This window comes from Sinohyriopsis cumingii, chromosome 15 (genome assembly GCF_028554795.1).
Source record: "Sinohyriopsis cumingii isolate HCF-2022 chromosome 15, ASM2855479v2, whole genome shotgun sequence".
Taxonomy (NCBI): domain Eukaryota; kingdom Metazoa; phylum Mollusca; class Bivalvia; order Unionida; family Unionidae; genus Sinohyriopsis; species Sinohyriopsis cumingii.
The window spans coordinates 138,386,578-138,411,820 of record NC_142975.1 but is presented as its reverse complement, the minus strand read 5'-3'; the positions used below and the strand labels follow the sequence as shown (position 1 = coordinate 138,411,820).

Sequence of the window (25,243 nt, the reverse complement as noted above, 5' to 3'; positions counted from 1 at the left end):
TTTTCATTTACGTCCAACTAGACATAAGAAGTCTTTCACTGATATGACGATTCATTCAGGAGAAGTAGTTATACCAAGATTTTCAGGATGGCCACATTGGTGGCCTTATAGGATGTCTGTACAGCACCATAATTCTCATTCAGGACCTGCTAGACATCAACATAAGTATTTTGTACACATGTTGACACGCTGACACAATTATCCATTCAGAAGTAGCGATAAAAAGTTTCTTAATATGGCTACTGTGGCAACCACATTGTATGTGTGAGTGGCACCATCTTGTTTTTTCTTCCAGATATTTTCACACAAATATCATATTTAAAGATAACATGAATTCATACAAGATCTTGTCAGTTTATTTCATAACAGATTTTTCCCTCATATTAATATAATCTTTTGAAAACATTTATACATTATAGTTCTAGAAATTTTTCATGCTCTCAGAAACTATTAAAATCACAGCAGAAAGTGTTATGTTATATCTTTATTCAGCACTGAAAAATATTTATGAACTCTTAAAGTTTTTTCCCCTATATTAACTTAATTTAATGAAGATTTTCAGACTATAACCTTTCCATTGGATTTATTTTTTCAAACATGGCATAAAAAGTATGTTATAGTAACCAATTTTTACATTGCCTTCACCATTGCAGAAATCTCTATAATCAATTTCCTAGTAAAGAAAAGCCAAGAAAATAATTGGACAGTTAATATTCACTTCAGGATCACAGACCTGAGGCAAATATGTCATTGTTAAATCAAACATTTTTATTGTGTTTCCTTAGACCTAAATATATATATATACTTGCTGTTACTCTAAACGAAGGCTGGTGATCCAGTTGATAACCTTTTGGGGGTTTTAAGGATGTCTTTAAAATTAAGGCCTTAAAAATGTTGAGATCTTATATTAAAAATGACAATTTGAGCCTTGCAGATTCATGTCCACAGGTGCCCAAATAAAAAAAAAAGGGGGGGGGTGCAAGGGGCAAGCTTGTTGGTGTGTTATAAAATAACTGACTTATCATCGGTGTGCTGACAGGTGATGTGTAATTAAATCACTGTTGTAATATTAATAATGAGTGAGTCTGCACAAAGGAATTTCATACAGCTAAACTAGCTCAACAACTAGAGGCAATTAAGAAATATATCCACATTCGTGATTCTGTCAAATGGCAGATACAACAGCATCAGGAAGCTCAAGTGGCATTTACAGAAGGTAAAGAGCCGCTATACTTGTTATCTTTTTAGGGATGTGCTTGGATTTTGCCCTCAAGCTGGAGCAGTCATAGGATATATAATAAATCGCCACGGTCGGAATTTATCCCCAAGCTGGGGTAATCGATGGGTAAAGTCTTATCCACAGTCGGGGTTTTATTCAAGCTTCAGGTGCAAGTTTTTGTGCATCTCCATGCCCTTGCATAAAACACAGTTACACGTTTTTTTATATAGATATTTTTCAGTTGTAGACAGGAATAATAAGTATTTGCGAGTGTTTGAAATGAATGGGTTCATTATGAATTGAGTGGCACTACATTTCAAAAGCAAAATTGGATTGAAATGCAAGAACTGTAGTACGGAATTAGTGTTGGTTCTGGATCGTAGAATGGAATTGTGTGTGTGTGATTGGATTTTTAACGTAGCTTGAATAATTTTTCAGTCATATTGCTACGATATCTGCAGTGTGGCAGTTTATAGTGATGTATAGCACTGGGGCATCATGCTGCAAACATGTAGTATGATGTTGCACCCAGTCACATTATCCTGACACCAGGCCGATCAGTCCTAACACTAACCTCTTAATGCTGAGCGTCTAGCGAGGTAGCTGTTAATACCATTTTTGTAAGTCTTTGGTATGACTTGGCTGGGGTTTGAACCCATGACCTCCCGCTTCTGAGGCGGACGCTCTAACCACTAGGACACCGGAGTGGTCAGAATGGAATTGTAACAATTACAATGGAAGCAATTTGTATTATGCTTGTTGGGGCATTCCTCACTGATGGCTGTCAGTGACATCATCATGGGAATGTGTAACAGCCACATTTTGTAAGAACAAGGTGTAGTTGGTGAACAATACAGACACTTTTCTGCCATTTCCACTGGCATCATCTCATATGATGTTATTTAAAAAAACTTCCTACAACATACTCACAACATATAAAACCTATATGCAAATCTGATGAAAGCTGCTTGTGTTTCTGAAACACATATTCCATACTGGTGGCAAGAATGTCCAAATCTACATTACAAAAATGAAAACATTACCATCCATCTAGGAGTTGCAAATGTATGAAATCCTCTTGTTGGGTAGTTTTACTAACAGGCTTTACAGCAGGGCCTTCCATTAGATTTAAATGTGGCAGGTAAGTTGACAAAGTAGGGTGGGGGGTTGGGGGGACCTACCCCAATGGGGATAATTCATTTTTTTTTTAAAGTAGCATGGTGTAAAGTAAAAGTAGATGGGCTGATAAGGAATCCACTGAATTTACAGACTAAAGGTTCAGACATTTGTTTTTAAGAGAAAAATGAAAGAAGGAAACAATACAACAGATATTTTAATATGACTTTAATGTTTATTTTCTAGATTTAATTAAGATTATGAATCAGAATCAGTCTCCAACTCCACTGTAAAGTTTATCTATTACTTCTTCTGCTCAGGCACCTGCAAATTAAAACAAAATTGTAATGCTTAAATAAAGTCATATCATCTCAGCACTAGTTACATATGCAGAAGTCATGTTAATCAGCATTATAAAAATGTATGAAATTTTCTTCACTGCACTTGTGCTTCCCTTACTATCGTTAAGCCATGATACAAGATAACTTTGCACTTACTTGTCATTTCTGGCAAGTGGATGGTGCAATCAATTTGCACAAAGATGAATTTATTTCATCCAAATATTTCATGTGAATAAAAATTCCAAATGGAGGCACTTGTCCGATCAGACAAGATATATGCATATTGTAGTTAGCTGGACTCTAGCTCCGATAGTCCTGGGCAATAGGATAAGCTGATTTTGTTATCAGTTTAGAAATGCATCCGCTTTGCAAATACTATGCTTTAAAAGACGAAACTGAATCCAATATTGACGAAATAAGAGTCATTTGGATTACCTTGTTTTTTATCATTCTGCGTTGGTTGGGTGCATATTTGAGGGTCTCTGATATGGTCTCTTCCATTCCATTTGCCTTTGCTTTGCCATTAGTTTTCAAGCAGGCTTCTGCATGAGTAATACAATGTTTTAAAATAAGTTTCACAACAAAGGATGCATTGCATTTTTCTAAATGCCAGCAATAATCAATGGAATATTTTTAAAACATGTACTTTGAAATGTGTCTCAAGTTACTTTATCAATTCATTTAAAAATCTCTGGCAAGTCACATGAAAAACACAATTTAAATCAAGCCATACTTACTTATCAAAGACTTTCTCATTCACATCCTTTACCTCACACAATAAATAACAGCAACACCAACATTAAATTCACACAATCAGTACAAAACCTAGGTGTTACTCTGGACAGTACTCTCACATTGCACCAACATGTCATGAACATATGCAAGGCTGCGTATCTTGAGCTGAGACGCATCAGCTCCATTCTCAGATATCTTTCAGTTGATGCCACTAAAACACTTGTGTGTTCATTACTGCTTTCAAGACTGGACTATGGTAACTCAATTCTGTCTGGTTCATCTTAATATCTACTGCAGAGACTTCAAAAAGTTCAAAACATAGCTGCTTGGATCATGCTTAGAGTACCACAATCAGAGCACACCTCCCCGCTGCTCTGTACCCAACACTGGCTATCCATTCGATCCAGAATCAAACACAACATTAGTTCTCTGTGCTACGTTTCACTGACAGACTCTAGTCCAACATACCTATCCGACCTCACCTATGTGTACACACAAGCAAGATACTTACACTCCTCTTCCGACAATCATATACTCATTATTCTCACTATGAAAACAAAGTCACATGGACAGCATTCTTTTGCATACCAGGGCCCAGCAACATGGAATGAATTGCCCACTGAACTTAGACACAAAGACGCAGTGATCCCATTCAAGAGTGCTCTCAAAACTACTTATTCTGACTACAAAAACAAACTTAATGACTTAATAATGTTAACTACCTTAAATATTCTCAGCATGTTTTTTATGTTTTCTAATTTCATGGTGTTTGTTTTTGTAATCATATCATTGTGTATGTTTTTATGTTGTCTAATGTTGCAAAGCGCTTAGAGCTTCTAAAGATTAGGCGCTATACAAAGTCCTCATTATTATTATTATTATATTTAGCTTGGATGAATATTTTTTAAATCAGTGGCCATAACTAAAAAATGGGATTTTGTTTTATGATCATAAAAGTATGTTGGACACCATCCATGATGTACAATGCTGTCTGACATTTCTATGCACCTAAGGTTTCCATCTCAAATATTAAAGCAAAATGCATACCGAATTTGACAGATTGATGAAAATAAAAAAAAGCAATGCTTACCATTTGAAAAGAGGCAATTGTCACTAGAATATTCTATTCAAAATGATATTAATTTTGGACACAGGGGATACCACCCCCATGTTTTCCTGACTCGTGATATGTCGGCCTATTCTGTGCACAGCTTTAAAAGATGTAATGTTTATCCATCGAGCTATAGAAATGAAATACATTTACTGTAGACTGTTTCTGTCAGCAGTTAAGTTGAGTAATTAGGTCAGGTTTATAGCTAGTTTTCAAAATTCAATGTAGAATGCCAATAAATGACAAGATGTATTTTTGCAAACTAAAGTGATCTTGAAAAAAGATTAGTAAAGTTTAACATTTTATAAAAAATAAGCTATTATGTGGAAAAGAAACAACAATGAAATAGGATGCAATGTGTTTACGTCTAGTTTTGGAAGGTACCGTCTCTAAGGTACCGTCATAATTGTACCGTAGTTTAATGGGTGGAAAGGCCATTGAAAGGTAATGGCAGTGCGGAGACCATCGAGTATGTTCCAGAATAGCTGAATCTTTGTAGATACATAGATCCATTCGTAACTTCAGTCCGCAAGCGAAACACTGTACTTCGTATCCCAATCCTGACTCGGGTCCGAAGTAGACAAATCCTGTTCTAGCTAAAACATACGAAGAAGGTAATCCTTCCCTATCCGTAGGCCATTTTTGAAACATGTCCAATCGACGGGCACAATCACAATAGTCAGGTAAGAAGACTGGAAAATGGTAGGGTTTGAACTTGGAGTTCTCACTGGATTTCTCACTCGATTCTTGCTGCGGCGAAGTCATCCTTCTGGTGGGTGGCTATCCTCTTACAACCAATGTTTTATACTGACATGTCCATACGGCAAAGTAAAGTGGGTGGGAAGCCGCACTCGCTTCTGCTACACGATTTGATAGACTTTTTCCAAGGGTCGACTGACGATGTGGTGTGTGGGTAAACGTACAATCTTGTTGGGTTGATAGGTGGTCACTATCTCTAGACTGCAAGGCTTCTTTCAATATGCCAAAGTTGACCACTCGACTGGTACGATAATTCAGAGTAAGTCCTTTCACTTTACACTTCGTGTGCACTTCTCCTTGTTTGGCCCAGTATTCGTAGCCGTAATTTTTGGGACCACCACTAACGAAACTTAGAATCTTGTCATCGGGGTGCTTGTCTGTCCAGGCTCCTAAACGGTCTCCTTCGATGTCAGGGTGCTGTTGACTCGGGTGATCGATATAAATGCAACTGTCCATGTCAAAGTACAAGACACGTTCCCCTAACAGTTCTAAAGCTTCGTACAATTTTAAGCGAGCATGAGCTGTCATGTAAGCTGCAATGATGACATTTCCAAAGGGGTCATCTTCTACAAAGTTCAGATCTTCTTCGTAATTCACCAAGATCAAATCCTCACGAACGACGTCCACGTGTTTCATGAATTTGGCTTTGTCGTGAATCATCTGAAAGTAGCAGGAAGGTTCGGTCAAATACTCCGTCTTGGGTAAACACGGTCATTGTGCCATTTTACCCCACAAGCAATTTAACATCACTTTGGCAAACGATCGCCTGCCTTCGTTTTTCTCAATGTGATCTGAAGTAATGCCTTCTTGTGCCCAGAATTTCTCTCTGAATGTCTTTTGGTCTTTGGGAGTGTGACACCAGGACAGATAGCCACTGGCTTCTTGCTCAGTTTCAAAAAGGCATCCACGTAGTCTGCGAAAATGCCTTTCTACGTGGGGTCACCCTTGTGGAATTATTGTGTCTTGGGAAAGTGGCAAATTTCGTACACTTCTAACAGTTGGTATCCCATGTTCAGAGCTTTGAACAATTCTACGCTGACCCATGTCCCCGTCAAGGCCCGTTCTTCCTGGGTGTGATGACAAGGTTGATCTTGGTTGCACGTTTCAGCACAAGTACGGCACAAAGGAAACATAAGTTTGCCTTGGCAATGGCGAGGTAAGATGGGATGGTATAGGTTCGTGGGAGGCAAAACTTTGCACTTGATCAAGCCTTCGTATTGTCGAATGTTTTTTAGGTCGATGTGTTCGGTGAACAATTGTGGGTGCCCTGCAGGAAAGCAACAATATTTGCACACGTAGGGATACAGTGAACACACGTCCAAGTATATGATTTCTTCTCCTTTCTCTTCGTCAGCTTGGTACAGCAAACAGGTGGCATTGGTCCTTCCTCCGTACAAACTATTACTTGGGTTCAGGGGGTCCATGAACTGGTAACTTTCCATGAGGCGTTTAAACTCGGGATCGGTGTTCAAACGGTGATTGTATTTGTGTTCCCACATTTCCACCACTTGGTATCCTTCCTGTTCTAACTTTAGGCGTGGCTGACAAATGGCCTGGTACAAGTCTTCCATGGTTCGTTGTAAGAACTGATTTTTAGTGCCGCGGTCAGGGTAACAGACGGGACATCCATGAAATAAGCAACCGTTAAACTCGTACATGATCTTGGGGTTTTCTAAGTCCCAGCCATTGACCGAATGCATTCCGATGATCTTTCGCCCTGTCCGTTGCGGGCATGCTGAATCCATTTGTCTTCCTTGTCGCACAAGTAATGCAACCAGCATGGGGCTTTGACCGAGTATTGACGTTTGACATAGTTGGTCGTTTGAGGACTGATGACAGCCACAGTGTTTTCAAGCATGAATCGTTGTCGGTAGACTAAGGAACACGCTTTGGCAATGGTGCAAGCCTCTTTTAAATGATCAACCCCTCCATGTTCCATGAACAGTTCTCGAAATTTTCCACAGCATCGCCGTAAAATGTCCATGTCGGAACGACGATACTTTAGCATTTCTTCCTGAAAGTCGAAAGGGTCGGAGGCGTGAGCCTGGTACCAAGCGTAGAAAGTTTCTTGTTCGGTACGCATGTTGTCAGGGTCGTAATAGTGAGCCTGAGGCAAATGGGGTAGAACGGCGTGTTGATTGGCTTCTGTATTGAAAAAGTGTGGAAAGTACCCTTTAGCCATTTCTGTCATTCCAAACATTTTAGGCATTCGACTCAAAGGCATGGCTAAGTAGCTCATCGAATCTTTAAACTGCACTTGTCCCACTTGCATGAAAATGATTTTGGCTCCGTTCAAAGTGATTTTAGGACGCTCGATGCCACGTTCCGTATAACATCTCAAAAGAAACTGTCCATCATATCCGGAGAAATTGTGAGCCATCACCGTGGCATGACAATGACAATCTCCATAATAATGTTCGATGTCCTCTTGGCTCCACGTCTTGTCGATGGGGTCTAAGACCCATTGTGTGAAATCGGCTAGTGTGTTCGGTCCTTGAAAGATTTTTTCACGCCCTCCAGGAATCTTACTGCAGTGAGGGCAATAACTCAAGATAGGTTCTTGAATCACTTCTCGCACGCTCGATGAGCCACGCAGAAATTAGGAATGTGAATACTGATCTCTTGCATGCATTCAAAATCGAAAAAGATGAAATTGCCTTTCTTCTTCTTGTGACCATCCTCTTTCTCTGGTTGGGATTGGTATTTTTGTATGTAGCATTGGTGTTCCAAGTCCACAATGCAGTGACAAATGTGACATTTTTTCTTTCCTGAACATACGTGTGCCTTGGTACTGTTGATACATAGACCTTGTCCACACATTGGGCACAATCTCAGGAGTTGACAAGCACATTTCTTCTGTGAACCTTGCATCTTCAGATGTTGTTGGTAACAGGCAGGGCTGACAAATGTGCGCAGACAAGCAGGACAATGCACTGGTTCTTGCCCTTCGCTCAGACAGGGTTGAGAGACCAAACATCCTGAGCATTTCGATCCACAATGTTTGTGTTGCTCTCGATTATTATAACCATCATAAGTCACATTTCTCACAGTAATATTTGTATCCCAGGAATCCAGTGATAGTGGTAATGGTATCGAAATGGTCATCGTGATGATAGAGGTGAATGTATTTTCCATCCTTAAAGTCTTTCCCTCGAAACAACAGAGACCCGCGCACTTCTTGAGGGTGCACTTTCAAGGTGTATCGTGGAGCTAGGGCATCTTGCAATTTTTGCATCTCAGGAATGCCACAGGATGTGTCTTTGGACAGGCATGCTTGTTGTAACAGAAGTTCTGCTTCATTTCGTTGTTTGGCTCGGTTCGATTTTCGAATGTTCTCCCAGGCTCTTTTCCATTCTACCGTGTCGTTCTTGTCGGCATAGGTTCATCCCACCACGATGGCTCGGGCTAAACACATGTGGTCTTGAAAATTGTTAATTTGGACAAGACTTGTTTTGGTAATGCGAAGGTTGTTGACCAATAAGGTCTTTCTGCATTGTCCGGTCCCTTGAGGAGGAGAGACGTGGGTCATGTCCAGTGTGGCTTTTCCATCGGTGATGTCAAACTGGTCATTAGATTGTTGCACGTGTTGAATCTTGTCCATGACTTTGGAAGTGGTCAATTCTGCAGGGCTGCTAAACTCGATCCAAACAGGGGATTTCAAGCCGTCATGTTGTATGGAAAGTCTCAAGCGATCATCTTCTTTGGGTTGACATTGTCGCTTGAGTGTGGTGAGCAAAGAATCCCACATGTCGGTGATGAACCCTTTTGCTTTCTCTAACAGTACTTCAGACTTGAAATCTTTAAACTTCACTGTGTATTTGTAAGCCGTAGTTCTAAATTTTCTAGAAGGACGCTTTTCCGTCTCTCGAATGTCATAGTACTTTTCAGGGTTGACTAAGGGTGGTAAACTTTGTTTAGAGGGTTTGGATTCTGGTTCACTCATGTCCTCTTCAAAATCACTGGCATGAATTTGTGCCAAGACTTCAGCCCTAGTACGAGGCGATAGATCACGTTTCTGCCTCTTACTTTCTTCTTCTTTCTTCTCAAATGAATTGGATCATTTCATCTCGATAGCAAAAAGTCAAATGACTAAAGTTTAAACACCATGGATTAATTTATAGTCATAGCAGACCAGCGTATATAAAGGGTATGTGTCTTGTCCTTTCACTATTCATTTCACTCTCAAACTGAGCACAACAATGGAAGAGACTACCAAGATTGAACGTTTCATCAGAGCTTTGCGAGGGGTCATTAGAAAATTCTCTTCAGACCAGCCGAGGGACTACTCTCCTTCCTTTCAAGATAAAAGTCAAGATACTTGCTATATCTGTCAGAAGAAAGGGCATTGGTCTTCAGAGTGTCCAGACCGTCAAAAAAGAAAAAAAAGGGGTTAGAAGAGACAAAAGTCAAGATACCTGTTATTATTGTCAAGAAAAAGGACATTGGTCACCAGACTGCCCAAAAAAGAAACAAGAGGAGTCAGAAGAAGAGAGGGATTCTTCAGAGGAAGAGGAAGAAGAAGAGGAAGAAAACAGACAGGTGAAGAAAAAGAAACAGTAGAAGAAAAGAAGGGAAGAAAGTGAGGAGGAAGAGGAGGAAAAGACTATGACGGTGAAGAAATTAAAAAAACAGAGAGTGAACAATGAGACAGAATAAGTCTATGAACTTTTTAAAGTGCTCTGTTGTGAATTGTGAATTGTAAATATTTATAAAAGAATAAATTAATTATAAAAGGTAAGTGTCTTTGGGTTTTGATTTTAAAATAAGAACCTACACTCACGCACACTCATACACAGACAGGTACTATTGGGTAAAATGTTTTTTTTTAGTTATTGGCAATTGAAAGCCTATCTCTTTTCGAGAGACGTGGATGGCCCTGAAAAGGGCCTTTTTTGGTGTAAGGGGTGAGTTTAAACAATCAACTTTAACTGTCTTAAGCCTTTGCCATGGCCAAGGCCTACTTCTGGACTGCGTACTGTTGATGATGATTTCGTTGAAATCACTAAGGATGGTGCAGTAGGCGTAGTCACAGGGTTGGAGTGTTTAGCTTGGGAAGGTCGTATTCTCTTCGGCCGTAATAAAGAAGTCTGATACATCTGTTTCAGACTTCTTAACTAAAATGTCTAACAGTACCGTGACCGTTTGATTTTGACACCCTTGTTTCTTTGCTGCTGCGTCTTCTTCTTCTTGTTTTTTTCTTACCTCTTCTTCTTGCTGCTGTTGCTGTAGGAGAAAAGCTTGTTCCGCTTCCTTTTGCTGTTGTATAAATTTCTCCAATTCTTCTTTCTGTCTCTGTCTAAAATTTTCCATGTGCGGTAATGAAGGAGAAGGTGACGAAGGTTCAGGAACAAATTCTTGCAAGGTAAAAAAATCCACAAAATCCCAATTCACCTCTTCTGAAAGTAAGTCTGGGTTCCCTTGGGTAGTCTCCACCATCAGTGCACCCAAACTGATCGTTTTCTGAGTTTCCGTCATGTTGAAAAACTGTCGCTTAGATTGACTACGCACAGGCGCTAGCGAATCTATATAGACTATGTGACGTCACAGACTGCTCTCTTCGGATTGGACGTGGGCTGACTGAATTTTGTAACGCGTGTTTGGATTGGTCAACAAACTCAATCCGTTTCAATCCTTCCTCCCCCTATAAATAAGTACAGTTCACTGCATTCCTTCACCTGTTACTCAGCACCCCAACATGTGGACCGATGTACAATCTTCAACGCTTGTGTCTTCGATGATGTTCCGGACAGACATATCAATGTATGTCCGATCCAACTGGACAGTTATCCACAGGACAGACACCAGCCTGTGGATGCGAAGAATCTTATGTGGAGCATCAAGGATGCCTCAAAAGAGTCTTAATCTATGGTCCTGCAGTCAGGCACAGCCTAAGGTCAAGAAGAAGATGTCACAGATGCCCTTTATGTTAAGGGTATATTAACATAAAACCAAAGGCCCTTTTCAGGGCCATTCCTATCTCTCGAAAAGATCTTGACTTTCAATTGCCTACCCCTTTTTTTATTTTTTTGTTTAAAAAAATAATAAAAAAATAGAGACCCCTCCCTGTTTCAATTTTCGCCTGTTCCATTTTCATAGACCCATCAGGTCGGGACCTTATTAAAATAGGGTCCCGACCCTGTTCCATTTCCCCTAGTTCCAAGACAGTCCCACGATTTATTCCCCATGTTCAATTTCCCTTGTCCCTAGAGTGAATAGTTTTTTTTCTTTCTCCCATGTTAAATTCCCCTTGTCCCTAGAATGGATATTTTTTTTTTTCTCCCATGTTAAATTACATAGTCCCCAGAGTGGATATACCCTTTTTAACATGGAAGTTCCCTAGTCCCTAGACCGTCCCTATTCACTACTACCATTGTCATTACCAGCCTGAAACCAAATTTAATGCCATTTGTATAAATTCATTTCAAATAAATATTATGATATAGTTGAAGTGTAAAGTCAAGCAAGTATTCTGTTTGCAGATTTTACATTTTAGATATTATAGTAAAGTCATATTTTCTCTTGTTTAGTAAACTTTATTGCAACTGGTTCCAAAATAGTAAATCTTATTTAATGTTCATTCATCAGAATAGGTATTAATACAATCCCGAATTAACTGTATGGTACTAAAATATACCCTGATCTTGTGTGAGATTGTAATATACAGAACTATACCTCAAGACAACAATAATATATTGAATTTATATTGTATCAAGACTGTCATGGTTATGAACTCCAACTTTATTCAGGTTTTTTCATAATAAATGATCGTCTTGTGCTATGGTTGAAAAGAAATCAAAGTTCAGTTTAACTCCATTCTCTCCACATTTGTAAGTTGTTAAGAGGCATACTCATCCTCAGTGTTATAGTAAAATGTAATCTTATTTGGATCAATCTTGGTGGTGTAATATATGAATGGAGAAAGAATATTATCATCCAGATTAAAATATGTTTTATTCAGACTCTACTAAAATTTTTAGTTGGATATGGGTTACGGAGCCTGATGTGTACGAACAAAGCAATGTGTACCATGACCTTTTTAATTTAACATTTTAAACTCCTGCAGAAGAAAGAGATTTTTTAGATCCATTAATCTGTATTAACAAAAACATTTCTTCAGTATGATTTTCAATTACTTAGTATTGACAAAACTCATATTTTAAAGTTGTTGTTTTTTTGTGTTTGGCTTGGCCTTTTATGGTAAACCAACACAAGTAAGTTATTTAGTGCCAAGGCACTTTAAGTATAGTGCCTTGCCCAAGGACACACCATGGTAGCTAACCCAGGTTGGTCTGATGGTAGAATTTGAACCTACCTTATTTCACAGGTCCAGAAAGCTAACCACTGAGCCACTACAGCTCCCCATCTTATAGTGGAATGCTGGTATACTTTATGATCAAGAAGGATGGGTTGGGGTATGCATGTTGCATCTGAAAAAAGTGATGGAATTTTTGTTTACATAATATTTTAGTCATACAATATGAATCATTTTCTATAGATTTAAGATGTATCAGATCAAGTTAAGAAAAATCATATATTCTGTTTCCTGGGAATGTACTAAAATTCACTGTTATTGTTTGATTTTTTGGTAGTAAGCTTACTTGGTATTTTTTTCTTTTTAACTTGAATACCTAATTTGTTAACATCCTATTCTAAATCTTCAGAGTTCTGTCTATTAAGTGACAACTGTTGATACATGTAGGGAAGTTTTTGTTTATATCTTTTGATTTTTGTGATTCTGGAAGTTGCAGTATTTGTTGTTGTATTATAACCATTTCAGTAATTTAATGAATGCAGAGTATACTGCTCTATAAATGAAATTTAAGTGAAAATAATGTAAAAGTATGTTTCACTGCAAATACAAATTGTTTAAAATAATATATCATTTATCATATGACTATTCAATTGTGGTAACTAGTATTCCATCCAATATCTATATATTAAAATATGTCTTTTCATACAGCTGGTGATCATTTAGATACAAGTCCAATTGAACATAATCAAATTATCAATGCAGGTGTTTTTATTAGTAGTAGTATTGCAAGTATAAGTGTTAGTATTAAGATTTCATATACAGGTATGATAAGTGTATCATAATGTTTAAATGATGCTCCTTGTTACAACATAAAATATGTTCATTGAAACAAATGGTTCACTGGTAAATTGGCAGCAAAGGTCTTCACTGAATTATGTTGCATAAACTATTTTACAATAAAACATATATGATGCATCTCAATTATGATGAATGTGAGGAGGAGGATTAATAATAATGCAATTTAAGTTATCTTCATAACATAAGTTCTAGCAGATGTGTAATTTTTATGTGGTTCATCATCAGTTTGAAACTGGTCTGTGATTTCTGGATCTGGACATACCTGGTCCCCTGCTGTTGTGCTGCTATGGTCTTTACAGTTCATTAGGATATCAGTTACACTTGGTTTACATTTAGAACCCCATGGGATGGAATGCCCAGTTTGAAACTGAGAGAATGGTTAATTATCCATAATATAACTCCTGCAGTTATTATTAGGTTTGATATCAAGGTCTTTCTTTAAAAGCTTTTCAACTCAGGTTCTGTTCTACCATACAGATAAATAAAGTCAAATTCAAGGCTTTCAGATTTGTCCAGTTTGTTTCATGTGTTGCGGCAGACAGACTGTATATTGCCACTGTACCATATAAATATCAGTGCTTAGTCTGCTCTCAGTTGCTGTGGTTTGATTAGTTACAAGTGTCATCACATGTGACTAATTATTGACCAATGTAATGAAACTTGTATAATTAGAAGGCTGTATTTAAAAACTCTAAAGATCTTAAAAAGAAAATTGGATCGGGGTAAGTAAAACCTTTTACTTTGACCATTTGGCTAGAAAATAATTTTCAATAAGTTTAAATTGGATAATAGTAATATAATAATTAATTACACAAATCAGAATAAAAGCTATTTGCATATCCCCTTACAGCTGTTGCTTTTTCATAGTACTAAGTAGAATAAAGTATAGTTAAGACAGATAGCTTTAAGCTAGAATTAAACTCAAATAAATTGCAAGAAATCAAAACAAACCCAGGATTAAAACTAAAGAAATATCCCGTCATATATACCTTACATCAAATAAAGAAACTCAAGATGGATAACAACAAAATTAATGTCACATCATCAAATAGTTATCTCAGCTGCCTGGTCAACCTAAAGGCAGATAAACTAAGGCAAACTTACTCCGAAGCAGTCTCATCCCCCCTAAGAGAAAAACGACAGATACAGTTCTTAACGCCAATTTTCAACTCGACCCCAACTGACTCGATGAGTAGACTCTACCTGTCACCAAGCGTAAACGAGAATGTGGACAATCTACCGAGTAACCGCAAAACTACATCCGACATGAGTACCCAAACTGAGGAACAATACTCAACAAGCACAAAAACAACCCAGACCACGCTGGTTAAAAACACTAGCAGCCAGGGGACTCAAACTGAGAACCTACTAGATGAAACAGAACGCCCTCACCCTACCACAAATAAAGCAGTCACACACGACTCAACAAAAGGTAAGAATAATAGGAAAACCAAATCCCAAATACCAGTTAGAAAGAATAAGGAACACACTAACTGTCAGAATACAAGACCCAGCAAGCCGGTTATGGACAACGAAACAAAGTCAGCTAAAGAGACAAACACCAGGGGAAAAAAGACCAGTCTGCAAAATATCCAAAACAAGAAACACCCCGCTGAACTGACTCTCTTCGTCAAGGGAGTAAATTCCAAAATAACGAAGTTAGCCTTTAAAACCATAGCATGGCAATTGAACAAACATCACCAAGGAGAATTCACGCTTAAAAGCACTAGAGACGACTTGCTGATAATCAAATGCACCACTGAACAACAGATTGCCAAATATATGGAAATTGAAAGAATAGACCAAATAAATGTTCAGGTCACTAGACACAACAGAACAAAACAACACATAGACCCAAACCCCCCAAAAACACACAACAAAGGAGTCATATACATATCAACTCAAAATAAAACCAATGAAATAGTAGACTACATAAGGAGTAAAGGACAGGAAGTAGAGAAAGCAATCCGCCTAAAAACAAGAAGGGGAAAGGATAGCACTGCAGTGGTACTCTTTTTTAAGGGCGCCACCCCAGAAACTATCAAAATAGCCGAAAAACTCGAGGCTAAAAAAATTTTTGCTTTCAAAAACAAACCACGGTTCTGTGGCAACTGCAAAAATTGGGGGCATTACTCTAAGAGTTGCGGAAACCTATTCCGGTGCAATCAATGTGGTCTTCACCACCCAGACTGGAAAACATGTAGTGCCACCAATCAGCACTGCGCTAACTGTAGTGGTAACCACAAACCAAACCACGCAGAATGCCCCAGGGCTCTTAGAGAAGCCCTAATAGTCGAATATATGATCTCCCATGGGGTAAACTATAAGCAGGCCAAAACAAAAATCAGGATACCAAAAACAAAATAAATAGGTAGCACCCTCACTGGTAGGAAACACGCATAAAACGAAAACAACAGTAAATTAAACAAACTATTAAGACTTTTTGCACTAGAGATGGATTCCAGAGCAGAAATCAAAATATGGCAATGGAATGCACGCGGCCTTAGGGCCCACGCTGACCAACTAAATAACAAAATACTTGAACAGGAAAGAAAACCAGATGTTATATGCATACAGGAAACCCACCTAAATGATACCTCACGTATCCCAAACATCATAGGCTACAACACCAAATACCTAAAGCATCGATCCCCCACAGCAAGAGGAGGGGGGTTAGCAACCTTTGTTAGAGATGGAATTACATCAGAAATGCATAAATTAACAGATAGTAGACCGCCCAATGACTTCGAAATACAGATAGTCAAAATAACCGCTCAAACTAAGCAGGTACTAATCGTTAACCTCTATGAAACAAATGAGCAGCGCAATTTAAGTGCAGACGAAACAATCAAAATGATTAAAGACTGTGGAGAATGGGTGGTAATATGTGGGGACTTCAATGCGCACAATGAACTATGGGGGAGTCAAAAGACGGACATTAAAGGAAAAATTGTAGAAAAATGGGCACAAAAATGCAACTTAGTTTTTCTAAACAACGGAATGCACACCCGGATAGATGACAGAACAGGCCACACATCAGCAATAGACCTATCTCTATGCACACCAAGATTAACAGGCATTTCTGATTGGCAAGTTGATGAAAGCGACCCTATGGGAAGTGACCATTACCTTATAAATATAGAAATACAAATTAGAATACCTCAAAATAAAGCGTCCTTCACACCAAGATGGAAATACGAACAGGCCAACTGGATTAGGTTCAAACAGATAGGTGACTCAATCGACCCAGAAACCATATATCACCGGGACATTGACACCTTTAATGACAAATTAATAGAAACCATTAACACAATGGCCCAAGAAACAATTCCTAAAACTAAAGGAGTAGCACCCAAACCCACGGTGCCCTGGTGGAATAATGAATGTAAAATAGCAATTAAAGAGAAAAAAAGAGCTCTAAACAAATTCAAAAGAACTAAAAATAATAGGGACTTTAACTACTACAAGGAAAAGGAAAAAACTGCCAAACAAACTATTATGATAGCTAAACAAAACTCATGGAGAGAATTCTGCTCAAAACTAGATATTAACACAAAATCGAAGGAGGTGTGGCAAAGAATTAAAAAAATGAGAGGCAAAACTAAATCAATAACCCCCAACATACCTGGACAAAACAACAAACATAAGGCAGAATTATTCGCAAACTATTTCGCCAACATGTGTAGCAATACCAACTTTGAGGATAAGTTTAAAAATCATAAAAGGCAATTTGAGGAAAGCAACTCTGACAACATAAAGGAAGCAGGAAATAATGACGGCCCACTAAACCTTCCGTTTACAGAAGCCGAATGGAGAAAGGCCCTCGCCGGCAAAAAGACCACATCCCCCGGGGAGAATACTTTGGGGTATGAAATGTACAAGAACCTACCCAAAAAACTTGTCACAATTGCACTTAACCTCATTAATAAAATATGGGAAACCGGTACCATACCTATAAGATGGAAAAAGGCAGTAGTGGTCCCGATTCTTAAGCCTGGAAAACCCTCAAGCGATATAAAATCATACAGGCCCATATCACTAACAGACAACATATGTAAAATAATGGAAACTATGGTAAACAACAGGCTGAAATACCATTTAGAAAGCAAAGGACTACTAGCTAATACACAGAGCGGGTTTCGCAACTACCGAAGCACAATAGACCAACTCATGAGACTAGAAACCGCTGTCAAATTAGCATCTAGAGAAAAATTTTAAAAATCCAGATATGTTACAGCCATCTTCTTAGACATGGAAAAAGCATATGATCTAATGTGGACTAAGGGACTGATAAGTAAACTTAAACCATACGGAATAACTGGCAATATATACAAATTTATTGCTAACTTCCTAACCGATAGAAAGATACAAGTCAGACTAGGACAAGACTACTCCGAACGATACAAACTGGAAAATGGCACGCCACAATGAAGCGTAATCAGCCCAACTTTATTTAATATAATGATAAACGACCTGGAAACAGCGGTAAAACCCAACCACCTTGACTTATCCCAATTCGCCGATGACAGCGCCGTATGGAAAACTGGCAACCCAGCCAGCAGAGAAACGACCAAGCACTTACAAAAAGGACTAAACGATATAGGAAATTGGACAGATAAATGGGGATTTAAATTGTCACCTCTAAAAACAGTAGGCATAGTTTTCAATCCGGGAGGTGGCCACCCCCCACCCACTCCAAACTTAACCCTAAAGGGGGTACCCATCAAATTCGAAAAACAAGCGACACTCCTAGGTATGGTATTCGACCACGAACTCACGTGGGCAGCTCATATCCAAGAACTCGTAACGAAGTGCAAACGAGACATCAACCTCCACAGAAACCTCAGAGGGGTGAATTGGGGGGTTGATCAAAAAACACTCGTTACCCTATATAGAGCACTTATAAGAGCAAAATTGGACTACGGTTGCCAGGTATATGGAGCGGCGAACGCCACGTTACTAAAGAAACTAGACACAGTCCAATCAAAAGCGCTAAGGGTATGCACCGGCGTCCTAAATGGTACCCCCACACAAGATATCTTAATAATAGTAGGAGAACCCCCGCTAGACCTAAGGCGGAAGGAATTGATGCTGCGATACTCGACTCGAATATCAATACACCAACCCAACCACCTCACGCTACAAGCCCTCTTAGCATGCGACAAACCATTCGATACAAAAGGAAAAAATAAAAAAATACCTAGTGGGAAAATAATTATAGAATTAAAAAGGAAATTTCAAATCGCAAATATCAACCCAGAAAAAATAAGGTACTACCCAGACCCCCCGTGGACCTGTCCCACACCACAAATAGATCTTAGCTTACGTAAACTAGGACAAAAACAAAATGACCCGATAGGACTAAGAGCATCAATACTAACGTACATTGACAACAAATACGAGACATACACGCAAATCTTCGCAGATGGATCAAAAACCAAAAATCCAAATAAAACTGCAGCAGGGATAGTGATCCCAAAATTAGATGTCGCCGTTGGAAAAAGACTCCCAGACCAATGCGCTATATACACGGTAGAATTCATGGCAATACTAATGGCATTAACATACGTCAAAACATACCCCTCAACTAAGGCAGTCATTCTAAGCGACTCTTACAGTGTACTACAATCGTTAGCAACAGACCAATCCAAGAGCAGACCTAATATGATTAATCATGCAAGATCGCTACTTAAAGAGATTGAAAAAAACAACAAACACGTTGAATTCGTATGGATACCCTCTCACATCCATAATCCCAGGCAATGACAAAGCAGATGCAGAAGCAAAAAACGCCACAAACGAACCAAAAGCCCAAAATATAGCATACAGCGTCACTGAAATCAATAACATGGGACAAGATCAATGACATGTGGCAAGAGCTATGGGAAAAATCGGATGCAAACAGTCTAATACACACGATGATGAAAAAAGTAAGTAGAAAAGTCGAAAGTCCGACCTTCAAAAATCCATACGATATAACAATAATAAATAGAATAAGAACAGGTAAAACACTATTGGCAGGATGCGCAGGGAAACACATAAAAAGGGGACCAACCGAAAACTGCCCCTACTGCCCAACTCCAGAAACAATCGCACACTTAATAAATATATGCCCCAAATACAACCAGGAAAGGGCCGAACTAAAATCTCAACAGGAACAAATAGGAGAACGGTGGACATACCCGGAGTTACTTGTGGCAAAAAACAATAACATAGGAATGACCTATAATAACATCATGACATTCATTAACAAAATAGGCAAAAGGGGACAAATCTAAACCGAATGAAGGGTTGGGTATAAAGAGAGACCATGTAAAGAAATTAAAACCAATAAACCTAAAAGATCGAACCAAAAAAGAAAAAAACCAATCAAAATATTACAAATCACTGTTTGGGAATTGTGACGGCCGGCTCGGGCTAGTGGGTTCACAGACTGACACCGCCGCTCATAACCCGAACAATAAAAACCAGATAAGGACGAATATTACAAAATCACTGTTTTGGAATTATAATGGCATGCTAGGCCCCGTAGGTTCAAAAAAAAAAAAAAAAAAAAGAAAAAAAGGAAAAAAAAAAAAAAAAAAAGCAAAAAAAAAATATTAAAAAGTAAATCAAAGACCAGTCAAAATATTACAAATCACTGTTTGGGAATTGTGACGGCTGGCTCGGTATCGTGGGTTCACAGACTGGCACAGCCGATCATAACCCGAACAATAAAAACCAGATAAGGACAAAATATTACAAAATCACTGTTTCGGAATTATAACGGCATGCTAGGTCCCGTAGGATCAAAAAAAAATAAAAAAAATATAAAAAAATAAAAATAAAAAAAATATACATTAAAATAAATCACAAATAGCTAAGCTAAACAAAAATAACAGGTAAATAGCCAAGTGGTCAAAGCGAAGGGAAACAAAGGCAATCAAACCACCTCCCTCGAAGAAAACATCTCACGGCGAACATGGCAGTATCAAAAGGACGAGAAGACCAAAATAGAAACGGACACGGGATAAGGCAGAAAGAGCTGAAATAAAGAAGAGCAGGAAAAGGCACAGGATGAAGTTAAACGTCCTAAGGCAGTAAAAGAAGAAAGAACAGGACACTTGCAGACCTTGGGGAATGAAGGCAGAAACAATGAAAAGAGTATGCCTCAAATAATCAAACCACCCCCACCCCCCAGTATGAAAAGAATTGCCTTCCCGAAATCAAACAAAAGAAATAAGGCCACCCCCCACCCACATCTACTTATAAGTGTGAATGAGAAAGTGAGCGTGAATGTGTGTTGTCGGGATATGTGGGAAAAGCAGAAAAACGAACAAAAATGTCTATAGCCATCACACAAATATAGCATACACACTCCCTACCCACCTTTTTTTTCTTTTCTTTTTTCTTTTTTTTTTTCTTTTTTACAAACAAATTTTACCACATAGGGCTTTCATTCTGACCCACGAAAGCCCTCTTTTGACCAACAACTTACTGGCCCTGAAACACACTGATTGGTTTAAAGCCACACGTACGAAATACTTAACCAAATTGAGATCTCCAAAACAAAATAAAGGGCTACTAAAAGCCTACTAGATGTGAAAAAATTTTCGGAAAATTCAAGTACGCAAAGTACACAAAATTTAATAGACCTTAAAAAAGATCGGAAAATTCACAACTCAGGAATATCTGAAGCGTATGTGACAATCACATGTTTGGCAAGATAGTACAGGAATAGCCCAATAAATATAGGGAACTGGGCATTGATTGCAATGAAAATTTCATAATACTGCTGCTGGTGTGCTTCGGTTACTGCCTGAAATGAGAGAGGAAGGAGATGCAGGATGCAGAAACAGACCACCAACGGAGTACAACGATGGAGAAGGTTGCAGCGATGAGAGCCTGGGCGGGACCTTTTGGGGCACCTGGGCTTCGGCTTGCTTGCTTGGGGGCATTGTATAAGTTAATCGCTAAATTCAAAAAGTACACAAACGTGTACAAACTAAACAGTCGCACATACCGAAAGGTGCACGTGACTTTAATCCAATGAATGAATGAAATGTGTGCTAGAGGGTAGGGTTAGCAGTTATACTCCCAATTATGTTTGTGATGAGCAAAAGCAGCTGCACAAATTTGAGCTTTTAGTTTGGTTCTGGTAGGGTCAAAGGATGCAGGTACATTTTACATTCATTTTTTACTAGAAATAGCTATTTTCAATATTTTTCTGTGACAAGGCAACTAAAAGAATCAGTATGTGCCTTATGCATGAATAAAGTTCACTAGTACTATAACAAATTAGCATACTTTTCATCACCCCTCTACCATCAAGATTTTTTTATATTTACCTCTGTAGCAGACACAAATAAAAGTCGGCAGCTCATTTGCAGACTAAGTTACGCATATGATCTCCAATGCTCATCTAACTGTGACAGGCAGTCACCAACAAGCCAACCTATTTCCATGCCTAACTCAAAGTAAATCTGAACCACATTATAGATTTAGCTTATGTGTAAATTTATAAATGCTAGGCTTGTGATAATTAGGTTCATGCCTTCTACCTTAAAAATTAGAGGGATGTCAAAATACGTAACTATCCAGTGAGACCTATGATGATAATTTTAATCCCTATGGGATTTGTGACATAAAAAACCCTAATGCTTTATGTATTAAAAGGTAACTAATGGGGGCAGGATCTGCAGTGAATCAATGGTTAGTATGCTAGACTCCTGATAAAAATGTTTGTGTTAAAATCCTGTTATCAAGTCAACCAGGTTACCTACTGCAATGTACCCTTGCCTTACTCCAATTCCCTCAGTACTCAGTAAACAACTAGTGTTGCTGTACATAACAAAACCAGTCCATATTGATTTTACATATTTTACTAAATCCTGACAAAAATAATTCTCTAAATAAAGAATGATTAATATGTGATGGTCTCACATGTAATCAAACTCTTCCAAGCTTTTAATGATATGAACCGATTTATCAATGTTTATCAAATTTGCATGAAAAACTATTTCTTATTTGTCATCAAATATGTTCAATGTTTTGATCATATAAGCATTTCTGCTACATTAGATCAAAATAATCTTTTTGTCAGAAATAGAGCCCTTATAGTATTTGCAAGGTCAACCAATCAGATGCAGAATTTGAGTTTAATATGAATGAATATTTTTTTTACAAAATTGCTCTTTTGCTATATCTTGATGAGATAAATCTATTCACCAAGTCTGATGAAATTAATGAGAAATAGTTTTAAGAGCAGTAGCAAGAATGGCTAGTGAGATGTAGAACCACCACATTATATGCATAGATTTGCTTATAGCCTCAGACATACAAGCAAATAATTAAACAAGTCAGATCTAAATTGGATCATAAACACTGTTGTGCAAATCATAAGAAACTCTGCCAATCAGATGCAAGGTCACTTCACTACCATACCTTTATCACACTCATAATAAGCATCATTGTGAAACTTGACTCTATAAGCCCAATGGCCAAGCATGATCAAACTTGAATCAGCAGTAGTGGTTATAACCTCATGTATTTGTATGCATCTTCACTTCTTCAATCTAGATCTCATTTATATAAGCATGTATTCTACGTTTAGTAAAAACTGCACTACATGTATAAATATTGCATGCGGTGGTAACATACTCAGATGAAAGATCACCTTATTATTATTAATGGTTAACACTCATCAAACTTCAAGGACAACTTAATGATTTTAGCCTATATTGTGGAAGTATGGCTTTTAGGCTGGTTAAAAAACTCAACTAATCTTATACATGATCACATGTATATACTTGGATTTTGCTCATTATTAGATTTATCCAAGATGTTGATTTAAGCCCAAAACCAAGTTTTATATAAACAAATTGATCAGAACTATGGACTCCAAAGTAGCTAATTTCTTACTGTTGAAAGACAGAAGGGGATGTGAAATAAATAACACACTCTGGACCATTACATAAACCCACTTAGCCTTTTGACCAGTTGAGATAAAATATCAACAATAATGTTAAATAAGATTGATAAATTATGTTTTCTCACATTACCTCTAGCCCTTTTCAACATGGATGGTATTTTTCTTCCACATATGTCAGCTCTTAATTAGTGGCCCTTTCCCATCATGAATGTTGTAGGTGAAACTCTCAGAATTAGGCTTTTTAATTTATATCTGTAGAAGAAAAAAACTATTGGTCTGCATATATCAATGTCACCATTTCTGTATTAGATTAAAATACCATGTGTGTGTGTGTGTGTGTGTGTGTGTGTGTGTTAATTTTAGAATTTAAGCAAACTTGTCTCCATGTGTTTATTTTAAAACTGATGATGATAACACATAACAGGTTCAATGGATAAAATGTTATTTCTTACTTCTTACAACTGCTCATTATATCTGAATTTACATTCAATGTTTGTTTTAATTAACATATTTGGGATATTGGGCAAATTATTTATTTTGTAGTTTATCATTATATCATTTACCAGTCTTTTATCATTCAAATATGTAATATAGTACCATTATACTGACTTCATATTCTATATGATATCCCAGCAATACATATTAAGCAGATAAGTGCAAATAAAAATGTTCAGAATGTAAAATTTACTCCAAGCTCAAAGAAGATCAGCAAAAGATAATATCCAACAAATTACCAAACAAAAAGCGAAGTTAACGCAGTTACCTTTATTATGACGTCTCCAACACCAACGGTACTGTACAGCTACGTCTTCTGAGTTTTACCGTCATCTTGTCTTTCAAACCAGAATTAATTTCTTTAGCTCTTACAAAATGAAGAAACTTTTAAATACTATAATTTAAGCAGCTTCTTTACATGCCATCAGATAAATTATGGCACAGTGTTATGTCTGTCAGCAAAACGCAACTTCACATTTGGACGGCGCGCTGTGTGGGCATCGCCGACACAGCAACTGACATGAATTCTCTATTAGCAGACAATGATTCGGAATAAATCCTTCGCAAATCTAACATTCTCGATTTTTCATAGTTCCACTTTTCATTGTTGCATCTGTTTGATTGTACAATTGCTAATGATGTTCAATGAATCAACTTCAATTCATCTGCTGTCTGAAATCCCGGTTCAGTTGGTATTTTCTTCCGCGCATGATGCCGTGTAAATAAAAGATACGGTCGACATTCAAAGTGGTTTAGGTTAATTTATTATTTTTCTTTATTAAGGTCATTTGCAGAAAGTGTTTCGCTAGGGTGAGAAAAAAAAATATAACAAAAAGAAAACTTTCTTTTCCAACGCTAATACTGTATATATTTCAATTTGTGATTGATGCTATAAATAAAAAAAAATGATAATAAAGCATTTTAGCCCGTGGCTTCGGCACGGCACTCGTTTTTGTGGGTTTTTTTAAATGTTGTTAGTGTTGTTTTGGGGTTGTTTTTTGTGTGTGTACCACACTAAAAAACATACCAGGTATTAGGCCTAACGTAGGAAAAGAAATTATCCTCTATTTATTACTATTCTTACTGTCAAATGACGCAAAAGTGATCAAATTGCTATTAAGATTTTGTTTTGTATAACACTTACCGCTCGTTTTCCTCGAGATAAAGCAGCCACTTCAAAATGATTATAAAATCTGTGACAGATGAAAAACGTGGTTTAAATAATTCGTAATCGCCTGCCTTAAAATACTGTAGGAATTTGCTAATGTATTTCATGGCCCTCGTTTGAATAGATACCAACGATCATGTATATCGACCAAATTTTGTATATTCCTGCCCACAATCATGTATTTTGTATTAAACCGTATATTACACGAGCGCTCTGTGGCAAACTCGGGGGGGGGGGGGGGGGTCTCTATTATACCCAGAGGCGTAGCTATGATATTTT

General features: G+C 37.8%; 1 long non-coding RNA gene across 1 annotated transcript; it reads right to left on the bottom strand.

The window, feature by feature from the left end:
- Nucleotides 1-2,548: 2,548 nt before the first annotated feature.
- LOC149782889 (uncharacterized) lies at nucleotides 2,549-24,986 on the bottom strand. Its single transcript, XR_016414633.1, has 5 exons — nucleotides 24,065-24,986; nucleotides 23,432-23,553; nucleotides 12,594-12,708; nucleotides 3,112-3,218; nucleotides 2,549-2,659 (listed from the first exon to the last, which is right to left on the bottom strand). It is a non-coding gene; the product is annotated as an uncharacterized LOC149782889 (long non-coding RNA).
- Nucleotides 24,987-25,243: the final 257 nt, after the last annotated feature.